The sequence below is a fragment of the Nannobrachium achirus genome (genome assembly GCF_963921795.1).
Source record: "Nannobrachium achirus genome assembly, chromosome: 10".
Classification (NCBI taxonomy): domain Eukaryota; kingdom Metazoa; phylum Chordata; class Actinopteri; order Myctophiformes; family Myctophidae; genus Nannobrachium; species Nannobrachium achirus.
The window spans coordinates 111,992-118,993 of record NC_137819.1 but is presented as its reverse complement, the minus strand read 5'-3'; the positions used below and the strand labels follow the sequence as shown (position 1 = coordinate 118,993).

The following is a 7,002-nucleotide window of genomic DNA, read 5'->3' as shown; positions in this document are numbered from 1 at the left end:
AATCGACGCCAATTGTTTGAGTCGAGGAGTCGAAAATATATATTTTTTTATATCACCAGTTAGCCTACTACTGCGGTGCACTGCTAGACTGGTGTCATGTACTTCCAATTGAGAGATGTAGCAATTGGCGAACAGTTATTTATTGTCTCGCACCAGCATAGGGGTGAAAGTGAGACGGAACGGCCAGAACCGCCGCTTCGTTAAAACATTCGGAGCCAGGAGGGTGTTCCGTTAACTTTTTTGGTGCCATGATTTTTTCTCTTCAATGTCCCGCGATGCCATGGTCTCCATAGACTTCCATGTAATTTATAGTGCACGGATCGTGCACGCCCATGCCTAGATGATGCACCACGTGTGTGCCCAGCTTTCAAACAAAAAAATGGAAATCCGTTCAGGCATTCATGATTTATCAGCCATTATGTTTTCTTCAGATGTAAACAAACATGGCTGCCATGTTTGAAAGAATGGGTTGGTATGGGGGTTAAACATGCAATTTCGCGATCGCGATCATGCCTAACACATTTCTGGAGGTCCAAAAAAAAGAAAAAAAAACGTTTTTTTTTTTTTTTTTTTCAAAAACGGCCCAAACTCGGGAAACTCGGGGTTGGCACAGCGGTGGTACCAATACAAACTCGGGAAACTCGGGGTTGGCACCATATGTGTTAAGAGGAGAAGCACGCTGTCAAAATCCCATATTAAATAACCTGCCACAGCACACACGCACGTCCACAAAGTAATTAAACAATCTACTAAAGTCAAATTAACATACACAAGTGTAGGCTACTTGTTACATTTTCTAATTAAAGTGCTTCTGAATTGTTCCAGTGTTGTAAGTAATCCATGATGATGTTTGTAGTTTGTTTCGCTGTGTTTGCGTCCATGACATGTCCACCCCACTGAGCACGTCTATTAGACCACTTTTAGACGGCGTGCTCAGTGGGTACACTGAGGGCTCTTAGCTGGGAGCTGTGCCTCCAGCTATTTATGATCCGTTTCTGAAATGAATCCGTTCTCGACACCGACTCATTACTCTGTCAGTGCTCGGTGTCCCGCGACTGCGCACTGGATCCCATTGTTCATTTAAAAGAGCCGTTCAAGAGAGCGGAATCGTTCGCGAATGTCTCATCTCTACTGCACGGCAGTGGATGCTGCCGAGACGGAGCAGAGTTGATCAGCGGAGATGTTTTATTTGTTTTAACGGTGTGTTGTACATTGCTATGCAGATAATGTTTGTGCGCGCGCACCGATATCACCGAAAACACTGTACATTCAATTCATCTTAATGTATTATTGTGTTGTGTTGATGAGGACGTTTAAAGCAACACTTTTCTTTTTTTTTTTTTTTTACACAAAGTAGACTATAAATTATAAAACGATTCGTCGACGCGTCGGAATGAACCCCTCGACTCGAGTCGATTTCAAAAATCCCGAGTCGAGGACAGCCCTAGTAATTAACATGTCACAGTGTAAACTAATCCATTTGGCCAGATATCTTGTTCCATTGTGCCGTTTTTTTTATTTATTAATAATCAAAAAATCACTGTACAAAAAATGTGCACAGTGAAACGGCTCTTTTTTTTCATAATGAAAATTCTCAACTGATTCAGCCATTTGTGTGAGCAAAGTGAGCTTGAGCTTTAACATTTAAGTAATTTGAAGTGGAAATCTGAGATGTGTGTTCTAAATAACTTTAGACAGTCGTGCCAAAATGATGTACAGTAGGCCCGCGAAATGAAATATGCATGTATTTTACAGTTATGCAGTTTCTGACAACGTCTTGTTGCGTTCCATAATATCCTAGGTCACTAAAGTATGCTTTTTTGGTAAGGACTTCCCCATAGAGGTAAAGTAAATCATAAAACAGAGGGGCAGCAGCAACAGCACAGTACCTTTGACATAACTGCTTCCTTTCACCTTTTCAAACAAATCTGGAGGGAGGTCCAGAGCCTGCACAAAGAGAAGATGGAATAAAACAGCTCATATACTGTATATTAAAAGCCTAATCCACCCTGTTCCTTCTGGTTACAACATGATGGGCGAAAATACATTGAAAAGTATTTTGATACAAAATACAAATACTGGGTCAAAAAATGTATCAAAATACAAAATATAAATACAGGCCAGAGAAATGTATTTGAGATTCAAATATGTATTTCGTATTTTGAAAATACATGAAAATACATTTTATAAAAATGTATGCAATGATTAGTAATTAAGTGTGCCTGCTATGCAATAGCAGAACACTTATTGTAATCCGCCATACTTAAGTCAGTCAGTCAGTCAGTCAGTAAGTAATGTTCTACCACTTTTTCGAGTCACGTGTTCAAATACTGGATTCTGATTGGCTAAATTCCGGAGGTTATGAGACAACAACTGCCGCAAAGTTGTCACATTTTCCAAGATCACTCCGCACATCCGGGTACTTTGTTTCCTTCCCCGGTAAGGAAACAAAGTACCCGGATGTGCGGAACACCTTTCAAACCCAGTGCCACAACGACAACAACAATGAGTGACTTCACGATTAACTTTGATTTACTCGGTGGATTATCTATGGATGAGTGGTTGGATTTACAAGATGAAGAGAAACCCAGTGCCAGTAAGAGACACTCGGATATATCCGAGAAGGAATTAGATGCGCTCGAGTTATGTCGTAGTGAGCCCGGTACCGTCAAACAAACTAACTGGAGTACGCGGTGTTTCCAGACCTGGTGCACACAGAAGAAAATTGTCACCGATTTGACAACCATCGGCAAAGAAGATTTAAATAAGATACTACGAGAATTCTACGCTACAGTCAGAAACGCTAAAGGTGATGAATATAGTGTCAGTAGTTACGCTGGTCTGCGAGCAGGAATGAATCGTTACATGAATGATCCGCCGTTGTCCCGAGGCTGGAGTATAATATCTGACAGTGAGTTCAGTAGCAGCAATTCTGTTTTTGTCGCTGTGATGAAGAAACTGCGTAAGGAAGGAAAAGATACCTCGACCCACCATCCATCCATAACAGAAGCAGACTTTAATAAAATCAAACAATCCAGTGCTCTGTCTCCTGCAACACCCCATGGATTGTTACATAAAGTGTGGTTCGATATACAGCTACATATGGGGCGACGCGCAAATGAGGTTTGTTTATTATTATTATTTGTATTATTACTTTACTACTGACTTGTGTATGCACCTTGTGGGACTGGCTCTAATCTCGTTGTTCACTGAACCTGTTCTGTGTAATAATGACAATAAAACTATCTATCTATCTATCTATCTATCTAGGGAAACCGTGCGCTGAAACCAGAGTCATTCGTCATACGTAGAGATGAACAGGGTCTTAAGTATGCAACGCTGACGTTCAATGAAGAGACCAAGAATCACAAAGGTAAGGTAGTTATAACAGCCCCTGAACTGTAGTGTAGTGCAGAATAAGGCCACGCAGCATACTGAGATCACGTAGAGTTGTTTTATTTGCCCCACGGGACCACGTGAAAACTGTAAATGAATTCACATAACAAACACACATATTTTTAAACAAGAAATTATAAACATGAAATCTTTTTAACATCATCGTCCTTGTCTTTTTAAATGTCCGTTTTTAGTGTTCTTTTTAATGTCCATCAACCATAAAATGAGTGAATGAAATGTCCAGATCACAATGAACTTCAAGGTCACATAAACATAGAAATGAAATTAAAACAGTACAAACAAACAAACAGGTGGGTAACATACCGTGTTCGCCTTCTGCCAGAACACATTCAGGAGTGTTAGTTCTTCTTTTATTATTTTAAATTATTATAGAGAGACCCCCTCGCGGGACAGACTCCCTTCCTCTTCTGCAAACAGAGCAGTTCTGACAAACCCAGAGGCCGACAGGTGGAATAAGTAAGCACTGATTGAGTAAGCAGTGATTAGGGCACCTGGTCTGCACCCCACAGACCAGTGCACCTACAGATGGCACTATTTCACAGACAGTTACCCATAAAATAAACAACAATGAATAACACATCAGAACCTTATTCAAAAGGTAAATAAAAATACCAAAACCACAACAGCCTTACAGCGACCGTTACAGTAGTTACAACTGTGTTTTCTTTCGTGTATATGGTAGATGTGGTAGAACTATCTATCTATCTATCTATCTATCTATCTATCTATCTATCTATCTATCTATCTATCAAAGATTACTCTGAGAAAAACAAAGAAAGGCTGCGTGGATTCATGTATGAAGAAGCCGGAAACCCACTGTGTCCAGTGGCTTCTCTGGAGAAATATCTTTCACTGTTGCCACCTGGAGCGCCTGCGTTCTACCTTCATCCAAAGAAGGATTATTCCAAGGGTCCATGGTAAGTTCATTGCCTTAATTTGTCTATGCTGTTTTTTATAAATAGTCCAGTTTTTCACTGCCCTCTAGTGGTTGCTGTATCAACGTCACTATGCGATTGCATTATGTGTAGACTACACTTCATTGACTCAAATGTTTATTTTTCACGGTTTATTGTTCCTAGGTATGCAAAGAGACCCCTGGGTGTACACTACCTTGGAGAAATGCTGCCTAGGATTTCTAAATTGGCTGGAACGACAGTGTACACTAACCACTCCTTAAGAGCAACAACTATCCAAAAGCTTTCAGATGCAGGACTTGAATCGAGAGAAATCATGTCAGGTATATACTTACATTTTCATATTTTTTTCTTCTTTTTTGTTAAATGAAACTAACTTTTTCTATTGCAAATCTTAAAATCTTCAGTGACAGGGCACAAGAATGAGAGCTCTCTACAGTCCTACTGGTGTCCAAACATGAAGGAGAGGAGGAACTGGAGCACAATCCTGGCAACAGGAGCTTCTGCTGCAGGATCTTCTGCTGGGGTTGTTGCAGGATCTTCTGCTGAGGTTGCTGCAGGCCCACAAAAACGCCCTCTGCCAATGGACTCCCACACACCAACAGCAGCAAAACGACTTACCCCTGACAACTACTTTAATAACTGCACCTTTTCAGGAAATGTCACCATAAATATGAATGAACATCAGGACAACAAGTAGCCTAGGCTATGATGTATTTTTTGTTTTTGCAATCACTGGGAGTGGGGCGGGAGTGGGGCTATATGGTGTTTAACAGCACAAGGCTCTGGTAGTAGGTACTCCTGGTTTACTCTGGGACGGGGTTCAACTCCCTGCGGTGCCCTGCTGACTTATTCACCTTTTGTCCTGTTGTCTGATTCAAACTTGTGGGACTATATGCTGTGGCGGATGTATATGTGCATTCTGAAACAATTAATGATTGTAAACTAAAGAACTTTGCAAGTTACAACTATGTGTTTTCTTTCATGTATATGGGAAAAAGTGGTAGAAAAGCTATTTACCACTCGGGGTCGGACATTATGCTCTGATAATGTCCTGTGTTAGGGGGTTATCGGACTCGGCTTCGCCTCGTCCGATCACCCCCTAACACAGGACATTATCAGAGCATAATGTCCTCTCACTCGGGGTAAATTGCTTACTTCTTGCAAATTTCTGCTCGTAATAACTGCCGCACAATTTACGCCACCGCCGCAATATATACATCAAAACGTGCGGCTCGGCCGGGAATGGTGTGCTATTACTTTTCTTTCCGATCCGCGTTACCATTGCAACGTAATTCGCAAAAAACGACGCCAAAAAACCCCATTGACTTAGAATGGGGGAAACTTCGGCACGTAATAACTGCCGCACAATTTACGCCACCCCCGCAATATATACATCAAAATGTGCGGCTCGGCCGGGAATGGTGTGCTATTACTTTTCTTTCCGATCCGCGATACGATTGCGACGTAATTCGCAAAAAACTACGCCCAAAAACCCCATTGACTTAGAATGGGGGACTCCGAAAAAAACCCAGAAACTTTGGCGCCACATAACTCTGCCATACTTTTGCCTAGCAACGTGATTTAAACTTTAAAATGCACACACAACTTTGGTCTTTTTCCGGCCAATAGGGATGAGCTGTCATTGATTAAGCCCCACCCCCTCTTTAACAGGAAGTGTCCTTCGCCAAACAGGAAGTGCCTCTATAACTCATGAACCGTTTGTCGTACAGACTCGCGGCTGGTGTCATAATTTTTTTTTTCTCAAATTTTTTTTCTCAAATTTTTTTTTCTCAAAAAAAAAAGTTTTTCTCAAAAAAAATTTCTCACAATTTTTTTTCTCAAATTTTTTTTCTCAAATTTTTTTTTCTCAATTTTTTTTTCTCAAATTTTTTTTTCTCAAATTTTTTTTTCACAACATTTTTTTTTCTCAAATGTTTTTTTCTCAAAAATGTTTTTTTTCTCAAAAATGTTTTTTTCTCAAAACATTTTTTTCTCAAAAATTTTTTTTTTGATTTAAACTTTAAAATGCACACACAACTTTGGTCTTTTCCGGCCAATAGGGATGAGCTGTAATTGATTAAGCCCCGCCCCCTCTGTATTCCTATTGGCTGGGTTTTAAACAGCCACTACTCCAGTTCACAGCATGGTACCGTCTTGAAACTTGGTGTCTGGACTTAAACGGCCAATAGGGACTTATTACTTAAGCCCAGCCCCCTCTTAAGCCCCGCCCCTATCTTCCTATTGGCTTAGCTTTAAACAGCATTATCTCCAGTTTGCAGCATGGTACCGTCTCGAAACTCGATGTGTGTACTTACATGGCAAATAGGAACTATCTGTAAATGCTTAAGCCCCGCCCCCTCTGCCTTCCTATTGGCTGGGCTTTAAACAGCCATGTCTCCACTTCCCAACACGTTACTGGTCACAAACTCGGTGGGTGGTCCCACAGTCCCAACGGCTTACCGCTAATGCTAATGCTAATGCTAACAAATGCTAATGCTAACACATGCTAATGCTAACAAATGCTTATGCTAAAAATGCTAATGCTAATGCTAACAAATGCTAATGCTAATGCTAACACATGCTAATGCTTACAAATGCTAATGCTAAAAAATGCTAATGCTAACATATGCTAATGCTAACGAATGCTAATGCTAGCAAATGCTAATGT

The 7,002-nt window shown here is 40.7% G+C and overlaps 1 long non-coding RNA gene across 1 annotated transcript; it reads left to right on the top strand.

Moving 5' to 3' along the window:
• Positions 1 to 2,936: 2,936 nt before the first annotated feature.
• LOC308293293 lies at positions 2,937 to 4,410 on the top strand. Its single transcript, XR_013962448.1, has 3 exons — positions 2,937 to 3,123; positions 3,271 to 3,373; positions 4,172 to 4,410. It is a non-coding gene; the product is annotated as an uncharacterized lncRNA (long non-coding RNA).
• The last annotated feature ends 2,592 nt before the right edge of the window (positions 4,411 to 7,002 follow it).